Raw genomic sequence first — 20448 nt, 5'->3', positions numbered from 1 at the left:
CTCAACTTCAGGATCTGCCCTTCCAGTGAGCACTTGGGGCTGATTTCTTTAAGGATGGATAAGTTTGATCTTTTTTGCAGTTCATGGGACTCTCAAGAGTCTCCTCCAGCACCATAATTCAAAAGCATCAATTCTTCGGCGATCAGTCTTCTTTATGGTCCAGCTCTCACTTCCATACATCACTACTGGGAAAACCATGGCTTTAACTATACGGACCTTTGTCGGCAAGGTGATGTCTCTGCTTTTTAAGATGCTGTCTAGGTTTGTCATTGCTTTCCTCCCAAGAATCAGGCGTCTTTTAATTTCATGACTGCTGTCACCATCTGCAGTGAACTCTTGCCACTAGAGGGGGCTAAATCATTCCAAAGGGCTCATTGTCCTGGCTGCATTGAAACAGTCTGAAGGGTTCAAAATGTGCACTTGGAAGGACACACGTGGCTACGACACACACGTCCATCTGCAAATAGCCACAGAAATTGCTCGCTTTGGCTCTTTATCTCATAATTGCTTCCATGGTGACAAAGCTGCAAATTGCATTATGTCCAGAATTGGCTTATGGAAAGCCTGCTGTGGTCCGTTGCCAGCTTGCTAGCCGGGTGAGAGTTTTCACAGGTCCAATAATCATTACAGTAGGTGCAAGACCTTTCGCAAAAGATATATTCAGGGTATGTCCTAGAAGGGTGCACTGTGTGTGTTGCATTTGGGGGTGGCTGTAAGCAGTGGTGGCTGGTGCCATTTAGGACTGGTGGACCAGAAATTGGGGGGGGGGGGGGACAGACGAACAGTAGGTGGTAACCAGAGCCAATGATGTGCATATAGTTAGGCGGTGCACACAGTTAGACTGCGAACCTTGCTCCCACAGGAGGCCGTGATCACCACCAACTTGGATGGAGAATCGGACAAATTCAGGAAGGAGTGGGCCATTGCTACTCTTGGGAAGACAGGCAAACTAATGCTAGTGTAATGGAAGAAGCAAAGATCACCAGTGTTGAAGCGATGATTCTTCAACATCAACTTCGTTGGACTGGTCATGTTGTGCGGATGCCTGATTATCGTCTTCCAAAGCAACTACTCTATTCCCAACTTTAAAATGGAAAACGTAATGCTGGTGGTCAACAAAAGAGGTTTAAAAACTGTTTCAAGGCAAATTTCAAGGTGTAGTATAAACACCGACACCTGGGAAACACTGGCCTACGAGTGCTCCAATTGGAGAACAGCTTTTACCAAAGATGCCATGGGCTTTGAAGACGCTCAAACTCAGGATAAAAGGGAGAAACATGCTAAGAGGAAGGCACACTTTTCAAACCCTCATCGTGGTCAACTCCCATCCAGAAACCAATGTCCTCACTGTGGAAGGACATGTGGATCCAGAATTGGCCTCCACAGTCACTTACGGACTCACTGTTAAAACTGTTTTCATGGAAGACGATCTTGCTCGGCTACGAAGAAGATGGCTAGGCTCTTACCTCCGCAGCTGGTGGAGCAGCAGTACTTCAGAATCAGGGGTGCTAACTTGAATCAATTATTGGGGGGGGGGGCAGGTAAGCCCCGCATAATCAATTACAAGATGTGCACACACACAATTTGAATGGCAATGCCCTTCAACCGGGGGGGGGGGGGGCTGGTTCATTTTAAATATTTTATTGGAGGGCTCCTATGTTCAGAATACCAATTGGATGTTCTAGAGTTATCACCGGGGGAAGGACTTTTCTCTATCCATGTTCCCCACGCCATGCATCATTTTATATGGTTTAATTATGCCCTATCTTTCCTGTTATATATATTGAATCTTCCAACATTCAGCTTCCGTGGATGTTTCTCTTGGGTTCTAGTATTGTGAGGGAGAAAAGCCTACTCACACTGCATAATTTAATACACTGGGTGGCAATACTGAGCTGGATCTGTGATGGGAAACCTCTGGCCTCCAGATGTTATGGGACTCGAGCCCAGCCTGGCCAACAGTCAGGAGAGGTGGGAACTGGAGCTCCAACATGTTTCACAAGGCCACAAGTTCCCTGTCCTGGACAGTGCCGGATTTATATATAGGCTAAGTTGTTTTCCTTCATTTGCAAGGAATCATACAAAACAAAGTGGCACTAATGAAGAAAAGTTCCAGGGTGGCAACAGAAAGCAAAATAAAAATGCTTTTGCAGTTCATCAGAACTATCCAGCAATATCAAGTTATAGTAGAACTGGTGCTATTGACAGTAATCCTAGTTGGTTAATTGGTTCGGCAACTTCCATGCACATGACGTGTGATGCTAATTATTTTCCCCAAGAGTTAAATGATAACTAATCAGAGGCAGCTACAGTTGCAAATGGCAACAAAATATCTGTGAAAGGATGAGGAGCAGGTTTGCTCAAGTGTGTTGCAGGTAGAAATACTGTTTGTAACGAAGTGAGAGCAATAGTTTACTTGCTCGAATTAACAAATAAGAAAGTTTTGAGAATTTAAATTCTAGATGAAGATTGATTACTTAACTGAGACGGGGATTGTAACAAAAACACTGGGGCCTAATTTGAATAGTAGAGTGCCTGGTATGGTATCTGGTGGGCAGATGAAAGTACTCATCAGGAGAGCTATCAGATTCAGGTGAGGGTCAGATGCCTTGTCAATCCCAGCAGGTATATACATAACGGGAAGACCTAGCCTGCCCAGGCCAAACAATTGCTGGAGAGATCAGTAGCGATGCTGAGTTGCCCACCATCTTGAGCTTTCTATCCCAAATGGGAAATGGGAAACAGAGCCGAGCAAGAAACAGCTACACGAAGTAGACAGTCCTCTCTATTGCTAAGCCTCCTCTTGTGTAGGGGCTGGCTCATTCACAAGAATGAAGGAGCAGCTGCAGACACATTCATTCATTTCATTTTTATGCTACTTAATCATTAGCAGATCTAAGCAGTTTGCATAAAGATAAACCACATAGAGAATAAAACAATGAAATTAACCACAAACCAAACAGAAAGCTGAACATAAAATGCCTGATGGAATAAAGTTTGGGCACCCCTGTAAGGGAATTAATAGGTTATTTTTTAAATAACACTACTAGTCCTCTGGAAGGACAGTGTGCATTAACACGCCTTGTAGACTGTCCTTCCAGAGGGCTGGCAGCCAGGTGTGAAACCTTTATTATTATTATTATTATTATTATTATTATTATTATTATTTTCTTCTTAATAACAATTATTGCAGGCTCCTCGGGGCAGGACCCTGTCCTTGCCCGTTACGCCTACAGCCTTGTGCGGGGAAGGAAGGAAAGAAGAAGAGAAGAAATAAACTCTCTAACCAAAAGAACCCCTAGCAGGGCAAAATCCGATAGGCCGGGCGGATGAAGCCGGCGCCTCAATTTTTTTCTTCCCCGCTCTCCTTCCGGTCCGCCCCTCCTCCCACCCCGGCAGTGCTTCTGCGTGGCGTTTTCTCTCCCCCCCCCATTAAAGGCAGCTCCTCCCGCTCCTCCTTCTCCCGCCGTCACTTCCGCTGGGGCCGGAGGCAAGAGAGGGCGAAGCGGCTGCAGCCGGAGAGGAGCTCAGCGCCAGCGGCCCCGGAGGTAGGCAGGGAGGGCCCGCCGGGGCTGCCTGCTCGACGAGCCCCCGAGCGACCCCACTACCCCTGAAGGGTTAAATGCTTGCGTGCTCTAGGAGAGAGGGGGGGTCAGAGCCCCTTTGCCCCCACTGCTTGTGAGGAGGAGGGTCATGGGACAGCTTCTTTACCTTGCTTATGGGGCAGGGAGGGCTGTAGGGAGCTCGCTTTGCACGCCCCTTGGGGAGGGGGGGTCTATGAAAGATCCCCCTCCTTGCCTGGCTGTACTTGGAGGTTGGAGGGCAGATATCTCTACCCCACCTCACCTGCTTATGGGAAGGAGGGTCGTGTAGGAGACCCGGCCGGCTTGCTCAGCTATGGGGTGGGATGGTTGTAAGAAGCTGTCTCTCTGCCCTCCCTTGGGGGCCCGTGAAAGACCTGGAGGGCAATAGGGGATATCCACTCCCCAACCACCGGTCTGTCCGCTTATGGGAGGTGGGATGGGGCAGTGGGAGACCTGTCGGTCTGCCCTTGAGGAGGAGCGCCCGCCTGCCTGCCTCTCTTACCTATCCATACATAATCTTCAGGCTAGAGGAGATTGCCCCCCCCCCCCAAGTCTGCTTTCTTATGGGGAGAGGGGCTATTAGGAGAACTTCCTGCTTGCTTGTTGTCTACCCCTTGGAGGGGTTTGTAAGAAACACCCCCCCTGCCGCCGCCGCCACCCTCTCAGTCTGTTCTTGGAGATTAAGGAATATAGGAGATTACTCCCCTGCTGCTGCCACCTGCCTGCTTGCCTGCCTGCTTATGGGGAGGGGGGGCCATTGGAGACCCTGCCTGTCCATCTGCCCTTGAGGAGGGGACTGTAAGAGACCCCCCCCCCAAAATGCTTGTCTGTATGCATTGGGGGCAACAGGGATAGACCTTTACTTGCCTGCCTATATTATATCTATGGGGAGGGGGCAGTAGGAAGCCTGGCCTGCCCCTCAATGGGGAAGGGGCTGTAAAAGACACTGTGCCCGTGTTTGTGTGTGGAGGTGGGGAGCCCTCCCACTTGGCCTGCCTACCTCGTTATGGGAAAGGGGGAGAATAGGAGACTGGCTGCCCTGCCGAGGGGGTCCCCACTTCGTAAGTGATGTCTGGAGAGCCCCACTGCAGTAGCTCTTTGCTTCCCCCCCCCATGCCCTCATAGTCCAGGTCAGGTATTAAACTCTCCCCCCGCCCCCACAACCCGTGAAAGCCTTTTAATAGTCATGGGTCGATTGTCCTACCTCTTGTTTGTGTGCATGTTTATGTGAGCTTTACAATATTACGTTTTTGTGGGGTGGGGAGTGTAATTTGGGCTCTGGTCCAGCCACTGCATCTGCTTCTAATCACTGGCTTGTGCTTTTTTAAAAAAAGACTACAAGCCAGTGATCCCTGAGCATGCACAAAGTGTATTTGATTAAGAGAAAATGGGTTTCATGATTTTGGAGGATATTACCAGTCTCCAGTCAAGGCTTGAGTCCTGTTTTATTTTCCTTAGAAATATCTTAGTTGCTGGGAATGGTCTGGCTTGGTCAGCTGGGCAACAAATGACCAACAAGCTAGTGTGTTTTTCTGGCCTTACAGCGCAAAGGTCAACATGCTCCCTCCTCGACCTCTGACATGTTACTGGGTGAGGGGTTCTTGCTTCTTTTTAAAACATCCAAGGTTGTGTAATGTGCATGTGAGCTGTGGCAGCATTTTGGGAGGGGGGTGGAATCTAGGCCCTATAGATTTCACTGGGTTACAGCTCCCATGGTCCCTGACCATTGGCCATTCTGGCCTAGGCTGATGGGAGTCCAATAGTACCTGGCAGTTTGCTACCCCTTTAAAGGGGTAACTGCACACATAGTGTATGTGTGTGTTTTAGGGGGGAAACACTATTGACTATTAAGTGCACACATAGAATTGAAGAACCCCCTGCAATGCAGGAATCACAGCACGTAAGATACAATCCATGAATTGGACCATAAGGATGTCTTTTTTCCCCTCCTTTTTTTTGGTACACTCAGCTGAGCTGTGATGGGTTGCCATGCAGTTGTCTATCAAGCAAACCCTTGGTGGTATAGGAAAATAGGAAGCATCCTTATTGTTCAGACCTTTGGTCCAACTAGCTCAATATTGCCAACACTGACTGGCAGTGGCTGTCCAGAGTTTTAGGTGGGGTCTTTCCCCCAGCCCTACCTGGAGATGCCAGGGGTTGAACCTGCATGCAAAGCAGATGCTCTTCCCAGTCCTGGCCTGTTGTGGTGTAATGTGTTCAGTGGTGTAAAGAATACAGAGAGGCAGAGAAGTTCCTGATGCAAATATCACCTCTGTCGTTTGCTATAGATTGTAGCTCTGTGGGAGCTCTCAGCAACCTTAACAAACTACAGTTCCCAGAATTATTCCTGAGGGGAGGAAGCCACGACTTTTAAAGTGGCTTTGGAGTGTTTTAGATCATTGTCACGGTACTTCCAAGTGGTCACTAGATCTTCCTGCTGCTTCCTTTAATTGGATGTATGTGGATGGACACTCACTTGGTTCGGTTGCTGCAATAAGTAAGAATCACATTGAAATGAACAGGCAGCTAAGTTTTCCTGGATTCCCACCACCACCACCACCACCATTTCCCCTTAAGCCACAAGTAGCTAACTTGAGAATACCATATGTAGGTAAGCAGGCAAACAAGGTAAAGAGTTGTAGACTAAACTTACAGCACTGTTTTCTCCCTGAGATCTGGTTCCCCCTCCCTCTCTTGTTTGAACCATTGTGCTTGATTTTCTGGTTATCTTTCATCCCATTCCTTTTGTAGGTGTGAGGGTGAAAAGGCATGCCTGTTAGGCAAATTCTTCACCTTAACACTCTAAATAGTCATTCCCCCGACCTGGAGCCCTCCAGATGTTTTTAGACTACAACTTCCATCATCCACAGCCAGAATTTGCTTGCTGTGGATGATGGGTGTTGTAGTCCCAAACAATTGAAGGGCCTCGGGTTGGGAGAAGGTTGTTTTAAACATTGTCGAGGCACTTGTGTTGCAGTCATTTCTGTGTCTGCTCAAAGTTACTCAAAGGGAATCATAGCGCTACATACCGGTAGTTCATCTTGGTCCTGTGTTCGCAAAAAGCAGTTCTGTGGAAGAGATACCTCTGCTTTGTATCACTTGTATAATGTCAATTCCTGCCTGTTTGGGGGATTGTTGGTCTCTAAGCCTGTAGCTCTAGCTAGCGGACTTTCAACTCCCTCACACAGGTAGTGGGGAGTTTTTAAAGAATTTGCTGCAAAGGCAACTGACCTGTAGGGTGAACTCTGTTTACTGGTATTTATGTTTTTAGGAATTGCAAGCCACTGATAACCCTCCGCGCCCCCCCCCCCCAATCTTTGTAACAGCCCAGTTGTGTGAGATCTGCTTAACAAATTATTTGGTTATCTCCCTCTGTTTCTGAACTTCCCTGGTCCGTGCCGTTGCTCACATAACCCAAATGGCACTTTCCTTGTTCAAGAGGGAAAGTATTGGCAGGCTTGAATCCCAAGGTTTGAAAAAGCAAATTACTTTTAAAAAAGAAAAGAAAACAGGGGATAGGAGAAGCCCCTCAAAGGGGGTAAATGCAGACTGTTACATGGACTCTCCCTTTTAAACAAAAACAAAATCAGCATGCAGTTGGAAAATCCTGCTGTGCTAGATTTCTACTTGCAAGGAATTCCTCCTCCACATAGCAGGAACCTCAAAAAATGTGATTCTCCACCTCCAGTTTTGGAAATGGCATAGTCTGCTGTGGCATCTTGGGCCTCTACCACCTGATGTCTCTTCTTGCCTAGGCCACTCAGCCCTGAAGAACGTCAAGGGAAAGCTACTTTTTTGTTTCCCAACACCCTGAGTTGCTGCTTTGCAGCTGGGCTTGCAGATGACTCAAGGGAGCTGCTTGCCTATTTTCAGGCTTCGAGGAAAGCTGCTTCCTCTGGAGGTTCTCCTTTCTCTGACTTCTCTGTTTCCCTTCCTCGTAATTACAAAATAACCTCCGCCTCGTGACTCGCTGCTCTTCCAGAACTAAACTTAGATAAAAGCATTAAGCCAGCCCTCGCCAACCTGACACCCTCCAGATGTTTTTGGGCCGAGATGCCCATTAAACCCAGCCAGCATGGGGCCGATGAGATTTGCATTCCCAAACATCTGGAGCCTACCATTTTATGAAAACTCGTATTGCATCCCAACTTCCCTTTTGAGTGAAAATGGGTAGAAGTCTGGCATCCCCAAACTGGTGCCTTCCAGATGTTTTGGGCTGTAGCTGCCCTTGGAGCCAACCAATGTCTCATAGGCTGAAGAACTCTGATCTCGAGGGCACCAGGTTGCAGAAGCTACCATGGACCATTTGCCTCTTTAGCCCAGAAGGCCTGAGAGGGAGATTTCTTTTTTTCCAGACCTGCTGTTGAAGAACCTGTGAATGGCACCTGCAGCCAGAAGTTGCTAGCCTTGTAACTCTCCAGAGGTGGTGGACTCCCATTAGCCACAGCAGCCAGCTTGACCAGGGGCAGGGAGCCGTCAAGAGTTTTAGTACAGCATCTGCAGCAAGGATAGCCAACATTGTGCCCTCCAGGCATCATCAGTCGGAGTTGGGGTAATAGGAGTTGTAGTCCAACAGCTTCTGGCTGCCCCTACAGGTCTCCTCACCCCCTGCCTTAAGTCAAGGGCTCTATCACTCCTAGAACATAAGAAGTGCTGGATGGATCAGGCCCATCTGGGCTAGCATCCTGTTCTCACAGTGGCCAGCCAGGTGCACTCTCCTCCCCTGTGGTTTCTTCGCAACTGGTATCCAGAAGTATCACTGCCTTTGACCGTTCAGGCAGAGCATAGCCATCAGGACTAGTAGCCACTGAGAGCCTTACTTCTCTGTGAATTTAACTTTTAAACAAACTCTTCTAAAGCCACCCAAGTTGGTGGCCATCACTGCCTCCTGTGGCAGTGAGTTCCACAGTTCTACCTCCCCTGAATCTTCCCACATTCAGCTTCCTTGGATGTCCCCGACTTCCAGTGAGTGAGAGAGAGAAACATTCCTCTGTCCACTTTCTCTGTGCTGTGCATCATTTTCCTATCGTGTCTCCTCTTAATTCACATTTTCCCCAAACTGAAAAGTCCCAAAGCTGGCATCGTTTCCTCAGTGATCCCCTTGATCACTTTATTAATTTCCTAGCCCTTTTTCTGAACTTTTCCCAACTCCTACAATATCCTTTTTTGTGGTGTAGCAACCAGAACTGTACTCATGGTGTTCCAAATGCGGCCGCACCGTAGATTTCTTAGAAGGGCGTTATGATATTGGCCTCCTTATGATATCCTTCAGTCCTCTAAGACACAGAAAAGGTGACTAGCAAGTATGCTGGTGGCTATATTCTGACACAATTGATCCATGTTCCCCCTACCCCACGCACACTCCGCTTGTGAAGCATCAATTCATCCTAGAGACTAGAAGATTTTTTTGCGGACCTGCTGTTAACAGGAGAACATGTTTTTTTTTAAAACTGGGAAAGCGAGAGTTAAATTGTATTTATTTATAAAATGAAATGAAATCATCAAATAATCGAAACATTTATATACCACTATGTCTCGTGGACTGCAAGAAGATCAAACCTATCCATTCTTAAGGAAACCAGCCCTGAGTGCTCACTGAAAGGACAGATCCTGAAGCTGAGGCTCCAATACTTCGGCCATCTCATGGGAAGAGAAGACTCCCTGGAAAAGACCCTGATGTTGGGAAAGATGGAGGGCACAAGGAGAAGGGGACGACAGAGGACGAGATGGTTGGACAGTGTTCTCGAAGCTACTAACATGAGTTTGACCAAACTGCGGGAGGCAGTGGGAGACAGGAGTGCCTGGAGTGCTCTGGTCCATGGGGACACGAAGAGTTGGACACGACTAAGCGACTAAACAACATGTCACACACACACACACACACAATCAAAGCTGTTTTGCAACAATACCTATATACAATAAAAACTACTTGGAAATCTAAAAAGTGGAGATCGTCAACTAGCTGCTACAGAAAGACTTTGGCTGGGGCATGGCAGTTTCCTGGAAGGGGTTTCTCCAGTGAGGTCATTGCTTCTAAGGCTTTCCCATTGGAGCGATGTGGATTTCACCCACCCCTACACAGGACTGAAAGTCACCGAACAAATCCAAGCTTCCTTCCCACAGCTAGCTCTCCTTTTGGATTATAAAACATATGCTGATTTGGTCTTCTGAGATTGCAGTCACCAGCTGCGTCCTTCTAAGTTGCAACAGTGAGGACTCGGAGTAATTAAGGAGGGTGGCTTTGGGTCAGGCTGGACATCTGTGCAGGACAGGGTTGGCTCTGCGCTGTGAAAATCTCACTCCGGAGACCTTGAACCGACTTGATTACCACATTGTTTCCTGAAGAGAGTGGAAAGGGAAGAGTAGATAAACCACTGATGTAATGTGTTGCCTCCTGAATTTCAAGTCCTCGTGGAAAGTGGTGGTTTCTGTAGCCCCGTGGTGTATCCAGCGTGGGGTAGCGGTTAGAGTGTCAGGCTAGGACCTGAGAGACCAGGGTTCAAATCCCCACTTGGCCATGGGTTGGGTGACCTTGGGCCATTTGCTGCCTCTCAGCCTAACCTGCCTCGCAGGGTTGTTGTGAGGATTCATTGAGGAGAGGGGGACACACCACCTTGAACTCCTTGGTGGGATCTAAATGCAATCAACCCATAAGTGAGACAGGTCTTTGCCCCAAGCAGCTTACAATGTGACCCTCCCTGCTGCTGGACAAGGAGAAACAGATGAAGACCGTGTGAGTGTAGTTTTAATAAATCTGCAAATCATTTCTCGTAGCAAAGTTCCGAAGCAATTTACAACAAAACAAAACGCAATGATAAAAATACATGAACACGATGGCTATACACTGCCTTCCATAGTCGGGGGCCATAATGCTTTTGAATACTAATTGCTGGAAACTTCAGGAAGGGACAGTGCTGTTGTGTTCAGGTCCTGCTTGCAGGTTTTCCACAGGCATCTGAGTGGCCAGTGTGAGAGCAGGATGTTGGAATAGACGGGCTATTGGCCTGATCCAGCAAGACTCTCTTTCTTTTCTTAGGTTTCAAAGTGTGGTTTCCAAAAACCTGAGGCTGGCTCAGATGTCACAGCCAGCCACATTTTGGTGAAACGTGAGCAAGCCTTGAATATCACTTTGGGATTTTTTTGACATCCTCCGTATCGTAATTCCATCCTCCCTCTTTCTGCTAGTTTTGGTCTGCACTAGCGAAATACTTTTTGCTAGTTTGCAGACCCAGGACTGGAAACCAGTCGCTTGCCTCCAGTGCAGATTTGCAAGAAAGTGCAAAGCATATTTCCCCCCCTGCATTCAGATGATTTCTCAAAAGCTGTGGTTTGCCTCATAAACCAGGAAAGGGGAAATGGCAGTGAGAGAGTCATTTGGCTGTAGCTCGGTGGTAGAGCAGCCACCTTGCATGCAGAAGGTCCTGGGTTCAATCCCAAGGGTCTCCAGTTGTTGTCGTTTAGTCATGTCCGACTCTCTGTGACCCCATGGACCAGAGCACGTCAGGCACTCCTGTCTTCCACTGCCACCCACAGTTTGGTCAAACTTGTGTTAGTAGCTTCAAGGACACTGTCCAGCCACCTCATCCTCTGTTGTCCCCTTCTCCTTGTGCCCTCCATCTTTCCCAACATCAGGGTCTTTTCTAGGGAGTCTTCTCTTCTCATGAGGTGGCCAAAGTATTGGAGCCTCAGCTTCAGGATCTGTCCTTCCAGTGAGCACTCAGGGCTGATTTCCTTAAGAATAGATAGGTTTGATCTTCTTGCAGTCCATGGGACTCTCAAGAGTCTCCTCCAGCACCATAATTCAAAAGCAACAATTCTTCGGTGATCAGCCTTCTTTATGGTCCAGCTCTCACTTCCATACATCACTACTGGGAAAACCATAGCTTTAACTATACAGATTTTTGTTGGCAAGGTGACGTCTCTGCTTTTTAAGATGCTGTCTAGGTTTGTCATTGCTTTTCTCCCAAGAAGCAGGTGTCTTTTAATTTCGTGACTGCTGTCACCATCTGCAGTGATCATGGAGCCCAAGAAGGTAAAATCTGTCACTGCCTCCATTTCTTCCCCTTTTATTTGCCAGGAGGTGATGGGACCAGTGGCCATGATCTTAGTTTTTTATGTTGAGCTTCAGACCATATATTTGCACTCTCCTCTTTCACCCTTGTTAAGAGGTTCTTTAATTCCACTTCACTTTCTGCCATCAAAGTTGTGTCATCTGCATATCTGAGGTTAGAAGAAGAAGAAGAGGAGTTTGGATTTGATATCACTACCTGAAGGAGTCTCAAAGCGGCTCGCATTCTCCTTTCCCTTCCTCCCCCACAACAAACACTCTGTGAGGTGAGTGGGGCTGAGAGACTTCAGAGAAGTGTGACTAGCCCAAGGTCACCCAGCAGCTGCATGTGGAGGAGCGGAGACGCGAACCCGGTTCCCCAGATTACGAGTCTACCGCTCTTAACCACTACACCACACTGGAAGGAAAATGAAGATGCAGCAGACAAATGCCAGGGGCTGAGAGACTTCAGAGAAGTGTGACTAGCCCAAGGTCACCCAGCAGCTGCATGTGGAGGAGTGGGGACACGAACTTGGTTCACCAGATTACGAGTCCACTGCTCTTAACCACTACACCACACTGGAAGGAAAATGAAGATGCAGCAGACAAATGCCAGGGGAGATTTTTCACAAGCACACAGAGCCACTGACCCACCAACCCAGCCTCCTAGGTGCAACCAACAAAACCCTGTTTCTGTGGTCCTGCACTGCAACCATTGGGTAATCTGGGAAAATGGCAGAAAAGGAGTGTGACTAGCCCAAAGTCACCCAGCAGCTGCATGTGGAGGAGCGGAGACGCGAACCTAGTTCACCATATTACGAGTCTACCGTTCTTAACCACTACACCACAGTGGTCTCCAGTTAGGGCTGGGAAAAGCCCTTTCCCCAAGCCATCAAGAGCCGCTGCCCATCAGTGCAGGCAGTACTGTGCCAGATGGATTAAGGACTTGAGACAGCTTCCCGGACTTCCGGCGAGGACGCCATGCTGGGCGGTCGTGGGTCGTTTCGGTAGCGAGACGACCCAGGCCAGCCCGGGGGTAGGAGCCCCGCTACCGCACAGCGGGGCTCCGCCGAACCGCGGGTCGAGCGTCCCGCGGCACGGGCTCTCCAGCGAGCCCACTATGGCTCTGAACCCTTCTCCCGTTCCCCTTGTAAAAGGGGCGCGGGGGTGAAGGGACCACGGAGCCGGGCTGTGGAGGTAATGCCCCAACTGGGCAGGCGATGCGGCGGCTGCCGCCTGCATGAGCGTGTCGTTCTTCTGCAGTTTGAAGGAAAGAAAATGAACCCCGTATGCCGTAAGTACAGAGCAATTGGATTTAAAAGATTGACATTTGGCACCCGGGAGGAACGTAAAATGGAAGCCCGTTCCTCCCTTTGTTGAAAGGAGAAGATAACATTGTTTTCAGCTGCGGCTGCATTTGCGGATACAATGTTGCTTAGAAGCCTTTTGACAGGCGAGACTGATTGAATCCCTGTGAGGGGAATTAAGATATCGGAAATATCTCTTCTTACAAGCTATTGGATTGTAATCTTTTCACCCTGATTCGGGGGAAAATGGCGCTGGGAAACTTGCGGCTAAAGATGGAAAAGTACTGAAACTTGATACCCTTTGTCTGCTTCTACCATGCTTGCTTTCGTTTTTAAACTGGTCTTAGATCCGGGCATGACCCATGATCAAAGGATAATTCTTTTAAAACTCGAACTATTAAATCGGAAATTAGAGCTATTGAAGCAGAATGTGGAAGAAAAGTTTTATGCAACAGGAAAGACTTTTGAGACTTGAGAACTTTGCTAAACTGGAAGAAAACCTTGCTAGGGAACTGGAAGGAGCGCTTGAGAAACATAATAAAGTGACTACGCAACTCCATGAACTTGGAAAATCCTGTTGGGGTGAGAGACACAGGGTTGAAAGATTTATATCCGCTTTCTGGGGTGAGAGCCCAGAAATGAAGGCGAAAAGACTTTTGAAAATGCAATTTGAAGATGATTCGAATTTCGAACTGGAGATGCTGAAAGGTGATGGTTTGTGGCTCCTTGAGTTCTCTGCGAGGAAGCTTATGGATTATGTTTTGATGTTTGGTTCAAAAGGAAAAGAAGATGCTTTGGACAATGATGTTGGAGGGAGGTGGAGAGATGTTTGGGTGGTGATCCCGAGGCGAAGGAAAATGGTTAGAAGAGGGATAGGGTGAAATATTTAAAATATAATTTAGGACGGCTCACCATGGTACCCTGAAGACAGTGTGTTAAGAATTTATGATTTTGAACTAGCGAAGAGATATGTGATTGTTTATCAGCAGCAGCTTAAGTAAAATAAGATTTAAGATTTAATTTAAGAAGTATTATGTTGTATTATGAAGTAAGTTTAATATTAAGAAGTTATATTTGGATTTTTGATGATAATAGATTAATTCAGAGATGGGAAGTTATTAAAGTAAAATAGAATTGAAAGCAAAGGAGAGGAAACGGGGGAAGCCCCCCAAGAAGATTCGAAAAAAGATTTTTTTTTAAGTGAAGGGATGTTGGTATTCCAATTTAGTTGTATTTTTGTGTATGTTTGGTTTTTATTGTTGTATTTGTGTTGTTGTATTGTTTTTCTGTTTGTGTGGAAAACCAATAAAATCTTTTAAAAAAAAAGAGACAGCTTCCCATGATGAGTGAAGTACCAAGCTGTAGATCAGCCTTAATGTCTGAACCAGTCCTTAAGTGTCAGGAAAAGCAGCTCAACAGTGCTTAGTCTGGCTGGGACAGTGGCTTCAAAGAACCAGCTCTGTACTATGCTCCTTCTTCAGGGATCCAATTGCTCCCAGATTTCTTTTGCTGAAGCTTTTGCCTTTTCTTCTACTCTGGAGCTCAGAATTCTCCCGGAGGCTGGTTTTGAAGGAAGGCTTCTTTCTGAACCAAAAGCATCCAAGCATCACACACCTCCTTTATTTCCGAGTCTTCAGCAGTCCCTCTTTGAATGCAGTGTCTCTCTGTAAGTTGATGGTGGTGTTTATATAACGCGGGAACAATCCTGAGCTCCCAGGAACAGGCCTGCGGGGACCCAGGTTTATGGGGAGCAAAAGACCCACGGTACTATTAGCTGGTCTCCTTCATTCTGTAGAGAAGGGCAGGTTACGCCTGCTTGGTGGAAAGAGGAAGGAATTATTCACTGGGCTCAGAAGTCTCCTGACTCTAGTCCTGCTTGCTAATAGAAATAATGTACAGCTATGATGCTAGCTAGAGCATGGGTAGGCACACTAAGGCCCGGGGGCTGGATCTGGCCCAATTGCCTTCTAAATCCGGCCTGCGGATGGTCCAGGAATCAGCATGTTTTTACATGAGTAGAATGTGTCCTTTTATTTAAAATGCATCTCTGGGTTATTTGTGGGGCCTAGGAATTCGTTCATTATTTTTCCTCAAAATATAGTCCAGCTCCCCACAAGGTCTGAGGGATAGTGGACCGGCCCCCCGCTGAAAACGTTTTCTGACCCCTGTGCTAGAACATGATCCGTAAACCCCTTGTGTGTGACTGTTTATTTTTTTATTTCATAAAATGTATATACTGCTTGATTGTATTTTATTTAAAAAGCCTCAAAGAGAACAAAGCACAAAGCTACGAAGTTATTAGTAAAAACAACAGTTTAAAACAACTATTTAAAACCAAAATAAATCTGAAAAACTAAAACCAGATTAAAAAAACATGCCAATGTGTCTTTGAGGCTTAGGGGTTTTGATTGGGGCTTTTTTCCTCTTAAAAAGACATGACTCTCCATGTGAATTGTGACAAGAATCCCCCCCCCTCACCCTTCTCCTGGGCATGCATTGTGCAAAACATAGGCAGGCTTAGGCAAGATTTCATTTTCGTTGGGCATTTCTCTATCAAAGCATGACCTGTTCCCCGGACTCGTTTCAGAGCAGTGAGATGATGGGAATAGGTTTTGCTGCAAAGAGCCCCAGTGTCCTTAGTGAGACAGTGCGGCGTGATGCTGCATGCAGTCCACCAGTGGAGAGGGAATCTGCTCTGGCTGTGGTGGTGGAGGAGTTCTGCAACCAGGTGCGCAAAATGGGCTGCTGTAAAAATGTGTTGGAGGAGTTAAAAGCGAGACAGGATAAGCTGAGGCTCTAAAATCTCTAGCCTTTAGTGCTCGTGTCTTCCTAGCCGTGCTGCTGATATCTTTTCGCTGTCCCAGCTCCTGCCAACCTAGCAGTTCGAAAACATGCCAGTGCAAGTAGATAAATAGGTACCGCTGCGGCGGGAAGGTAAACTGCATTTCCATTGCACCAGAAGCGGTTTAGTCCTGCTGGCCACATGACCTAGAAAGCTGTCTGTGGACAAACGCCAGCTCCCTCGGCCTGAAAGCGAGATGAGCGCTGCAACCCCATAGTCGCCTTTGACTGGACTTAACTGTCCAGGGGGTCCTTTACTTTTTACTTTATCTTTTCTTATAAGGAGAATTCTGGCAGTGCAGTTAGGAAACCCCATGATCCGGCTCGGTTTATTATTTTATTGTGTTTATAACCCATCTCCCCCCCCCAAGCATTCAAGGGTGATGTACATGGTCCCCCTACCCTTCCCCAATCCCTACAACAACCCTGCGAGGTCAGGTAGGCTGAGAGGCAGGGACGGACCCAAGGTGTCTCCTGGGTCCTAGCTCAGTGCTGCAACCACTGCACCACACTGCCTCTCATTGGTCCATCTAGCTCAGCATCTAGCTCAGCATTGACTTCCGGTTAGGTGCCGGTCAATGGCGGACGGGAGCCGTACAGCTCCGTCCTTTGTGAGGCTATAGGGACTACCGTGCCTGCGCCGCGGGTCCCTTAAAGCCACGGGAAGAGCGTCCCGTGGACCGTGTGTCTTGTGGGTCCCAGACGTGCCGTCTTCGCTCCTGGTCGACCCTCGTAAGGGGGGAAATCAGGTGAGCGGAGCGCCGGCACGGGACTGAAGAGACGGCCGCCTCCTCTGGGCTAAGCAGCGATCCCGCCAGACTCTAGCACCCGGCACTTCCGACATAGAAACTTCCAAAGAAACTCTGTAAGTAAAAGTTTTGGACTATTTGATGAGCTTGGAGAACACTGCTTACAGAGGAAATTTTAAAAGGAAGCCTGTTCCCTTTGAACTGTTTGCGCGAGCTTGGTAGCGCTAAAAGATCAAAGCCGCGACTAACGGGAAAAGTTTTGCGAACTCTGCCAAACTTTTTAAAAGTTGATTAAAAGTTGTTTTAAGGATGTTTAGAGACTTAAAAACAGTTGATATGGCAAAAGAAGACACCGCTCGCCCTCTGGATTAGGATTCCGGGTCGGTAGCGGGCTGCAATATATTGTTGCCATTTTTTCTTTGTTACTGTTTCAGTGACTGTTTACCAGTGGAGACATTTTAACTTCTTTGCAGCCAGATACAAGTAACTCTATGGACTTGGTGGTAACACTGCAAGTGAGAAACAGTTACTGACTTGGGCTATTTAAAATAAACTCTTCTTGGCTATAAGGAAGTTTACAATTTTGGAAAATTTGAACTCTTTGCCTAAAAATTGGATTTTTGGACTGGTGTGGGACTTCTGGCTCAGCAGACTCTTTGTTCTCAGAAGTGAGCTGCTGGCCACCTGGTGTTTACTTTTGGGACTGTTGGTCTTCTGCTGTGAATGTCTGAGATAGTTACCACAGCAACTGGAGTGACCTTGAGATTACAATTGCAGAGCCCACAAGAAATGCAAGATAGCACTAGATCTAAAACAAGCAGCTCTACAGAAAGAAAAAGCTCTGTTTCCCTAACTCTACAGGAACAAATGGAGAAACTGGTTGCCAGTGTGGCAGAAATAGCAGCAGGACTTAATAGTGTGACTGAGGGGTTGAAGCAGACGCAAGAATCAGTGAATACAATTGGTGCATCAGTGAACACAACAGTTAATTCTGCAATAGAAAAACTCCAAGTTGATATAAAAGCTGATATCAAAAACTCCACCCAGATTTTGGAGAAATCAATTGGCCAAATTGAGGAAAATGTAAGGAGGAACAGAGAAGAAATTAATAAAATTGGGCAGGAGGTGACAACTTTGAAAAAAGATTCTGAGGAAATTAAAGTGGTCAGAGAAAAAATAAAAAAGGTGGAGGAGAAATTGGACAATTTAGATTTGGAGCAGATAGAGCAAATTGGAACAAGACAAAGAACTGTAGAAGAATCTCTTGCTTTTCTTCAACTCCACCAGAGAGAGGGAAACATTCGTCTAAGGGGTCTTCCAGAATTGGAAGGGGAAGACCTAAAAGCCTATATTGTGGAGCAATTCTCAACATACTGGGAGTTAGAAGAGGTAAACGTCTCAGCACGCATAGTGAAGGCCTTCAGATTTGGACCTAGAGGTTCCAGAGGAAAGAAAAGCACCAAAACAGTCAGCGACTGTTTGATTGTGCTGCATGATAGACACGACAGAGACTACTTTCTGGACCTACATTATAGAAACAACCTGGTGGTACAGCAGAATAAAGTAATTTTTTATAAGGACATCCCCAAATTTTTCCTGGACAAAAGAGTTCCTTACAACGACTTGGTTACTGAGCTAAGAAGAAGAAAGATCTCCTTCAGTTGGGAATTCCCAGAAGGCCTTGCATTTACGTTTGAAGGAAAAAAGATAAGAATAAAGTCATTGGCGGAAAAGCAAAAGTTCTTGGACAAACATCTGGAACAATTCAAAGGCACTCCACTTGATCCAGCACAGCTCTACAAGTTTCCAGAAGTATTTCCACCGCCGGGAGTACCAGGGCCAAGTCAAAAGGATCCAGAGGAAGGCAAGAAAGGAGAGGCAACTGGAGGAGAAGAATAAATAAAGGAAAATGGCGCTCAAGCTAATGACTTGGAATGTTCGGGGATTGAACCAGAGACCAAAGAGACGCAGAGTGTTTTACAGCATAGAAAAGAAGAATTTAGATATAATATGTTTACAGGAGACCCACATAGTTCGACGCCACAGAAGATTATTACAGAACAAAAAATTAGGCCAAGAGTTTATATCATCGGATAAGGTCAAGAAGAGAGGAGTAGTGATATATGCAAAGGAGAAATATAGCTCAAGACAGCTATTTAAAGATGAAGAAGGGAGATACATCGCAATTGAAATTAACGTACAAGGCGAAAAAATTTTGATTCTGGGACTTTATGCACCAAATGATGGAAAGTCGATTTTTTACAAGAAAATACATGATTTGCTGTTGGATTATTTGGACTATAAGGTAGTTTGCCTTGGAGATTTTAACGGTGCAGTTTCCACATTAATGGATAGATCTCAAAGAACCAAATTAACGAATGATGGGAAACTCCCAAAGACTTTTTTTGAAATGGTGGACAATTTGAATTTGGTGGACTCTTGGAGACTAAAAAATCCCACTGAAACAGAGGCAACTTATTTCAGCGAACCCCAGCAGTCATGGTCAAGGATAGATTACATCTGGATTTCGAATGAATTGGCTCCAAAAATACAAAAGGCAGAAATCGGCCCAAAAACTTTTTCAGACCACAATCCGGTACAGTTAAATTTAAAAATGATTTCCAAGGATTCTTTTAGATGGAGAATGGATGACGCTTTGATGAGAGATACCAAGCTAGTAGAAAGAGCGGTGAAAAAGATGAAAGAATATTTTCAAATTAACTGGAGTTCCGAAGTGGAGAAAAGGATTGCTTGGGATGCAAGTAAAGCGGTAATGAGAGGATTCCTCATAAGTGAAAAAGCAAAAAAGAAGAAACAACAAAATGCAGAAATGGAGAGACTGTTGAAATTAATCAAAGAAAAGGAAAAAGAATTAAGAGGACATCCCAGATGTGTTAAAATCCAAAAAGAAATCAAATACTTGCAATCCCAATATGCGAATATCATGAATCAGGACATTGAATGGAAAGTGAAAATGATGAAGCAAAGAACATTTGAATCTGCAAATAAATGTGGAAAACTACTAGCTTGGCAATTAAAGAAAAGACAAAAGGCAAATGTCATCAGCAATTTGGTAGTAAATGGAAAAAACGTGGAGAAACCGGAGGAAATCAGATGGTGTTTTCAGAAATTTTACAAGCAACTGTACAAGGAGGAGAAGATAGATGAAGCAGAGATAGACCGATTTCTGGAAAAGAATGGATTGCAAAAAGTCCCAGAGGAAAAACTAATAACTCTCAACCACCCAATATCGGCACAAGAGATAGAGGATGCAATAAACAACATGCAATTGGGGAAGGCCCCAGGACCGGATGGGTTAACAGCAAAGTATTATAAGACATTGAAAGATTGGCTATCGCAGCCGTTGAGAGAAATTTGCAACAAAATATTAGAAGGAGATAGGGCACCAGAGACGTGGAAAGAAGCCTTTATCACACTGATTCCAAAACCAGATACGGATAAGACTCTAATGAAAAACTATCGTCCAATATCCCTTTTGAATGTGGATTATAAAATTTTTGCAAATGTTTTGGCTACAAGGTTGAAAAGAGTGTTGAAAGATTATATACATAGAGACCAAGCAGGTTTCTTACCAGGAAGACAAATAAGTAATAACACGAGAATTATTGTGGATATTTTAGAAAAACTGGAGAGAGACATAAACACAGACGCGGCACTATTGTTTGTTGATGCAGAGAAAGCATTTGACAAAGTATCTTGGACATTTATGAAAAAGAATTTGGAAAAGATGGGAGTTGGAGAAAATTTTTTAAATGGCATTAAGGCCATCTATACAGAACAAAGAGCAAAGGTAATAGTAAACAGTGTGATATCGGAGGAGATTGAAGTTGAGAAAGGAACAAGACAAGGGTGCCCTATCTCCCCTTTACTATTTATTACGGTCCTGGAAGTCCTCCTAA

At 46.0% G+C, this 20448-nt stretch overlaps 1 protein-coding gene across 4 annotated transcripts in view; it reads left to right on the top strand.

The window, feature by feature from the left end:
- Nucleotides 1-3443: 3443 nt before the first annotated feature.
- AP1B1 (adaptor related protein complex 1 subunit beta 1) overlaps nt 3444-20448 on the top strand; it is a 54899-nt gene continuing 37894 nt past the window's right edge. For all 4 annotated transcript variants that reach the window (XM_033174377.1, XM_033174376.1, XM_033174375.1 and 1 more), the window contains exon 1: nt 3444-3548. The gene's annotated coding sequence lies outside the window, so the exon portion shown is untranslated. The remainder of the gene's footprint in view (nt 3549-20448) is intronic.

Source organism: Lacerta agilis, chromosome 17 (assembly GCF_009819535.1).
Source record: "Lacerta agilis isolate rLacAgi1 chromosome 17, rLacAgi1.pri, whole genome shotgun sequence".
NCBI lineage: Eukaryota > Metazoa > Chordata > Lepidosauria > Squamata > Lacertidae > Lacerta > Lacerta agilis.
Note: the sequence above shows the minus strand (reverse complement) of the source record. Positions and strands in the feature narration are given on the sequence as shown.